Below are 815 nucleotides of genomic sequence, written 5' to 3'. Positions count from 1 at the left end.
AATGCAAATCTAACCTCTTCTTTGGCTCCTCATCTGTAAATGGGATAATAACAGCATCTACCTCAGAGTATTGCTGTGAGGATTACATAATTTAATGTCTTCAAAGACTGCACACAGTGCCTGGCATAACTAGTAAATACTAACTCATTGTTACTATTGCTGCTCTTACTACTTCTGTATCCGTTTTTTAGGTACTGATATTAAGCAGTTTGCTCTTGGTTATACAGTTGTTAATAAATAACCAGGCCTTTTGAGTTTTTAAATTAAGCTCCTAATAACCATGGTATTCTGACTACTATGAAATTAGTTATTTGCATTTAAAAAGATGTAAGTTTTTGCCACATTGTGAAGACTGCCTTTTAGAAAGCAGTGTGGCAGTATGTACCAAGGGCCATAAAAAGTTCATGTTCTTTAATCTGGTAATTCCAGTTCTGGGAGACTAGGTTTTATTAAAAGTCTAATATAGGGAAAATATGCTCAAAAGCATTTGTCATATTGATGATTGAATAGAAAAAATTAATATCCAGGGATGTAATGCAATGACAGCAGGCTCACAGAATGAAACGTCACTCTGCCATAAAAGTGATCATGAAAATGACCAGAATGTGCGGAAACACCTGTGATGTGAGAGCAGGCAGAGAAATATAGGTATATACAAGACTGTGGTTTTTTTTCTTTTTTGTTTTTTTGAGACAGAGTCTTACTCTTTTGCCCCGGGATAGAGTGAGTGCCGTGGCGTTAGCCTAGCTCACAGCAACCTCAAACTCCTGGGCTCAAGCAATCCTTCTGCCTCAGCCTCCCGAGTAGCTGGGACT

Source organism: Propithecus coquereli, unplaced genomic scaffold, assembly GCF_000956105.1.
Source record: "Propithecus coquereli isolate 6110/MARCELLA unplaced genomic scaffold, Pcoq_1.0 Scaffold606, whole genome shotgun sequence".
Taxonomy (NCBI): domain Eukaryota; kingdom Metazoa; phylum Chordata; class Mammalia; order Primates; family Indriidae; genus Propithecus; species Propithecus coquereli.
Note: the sequence above shows the minus strand (reverse complement) of the source record.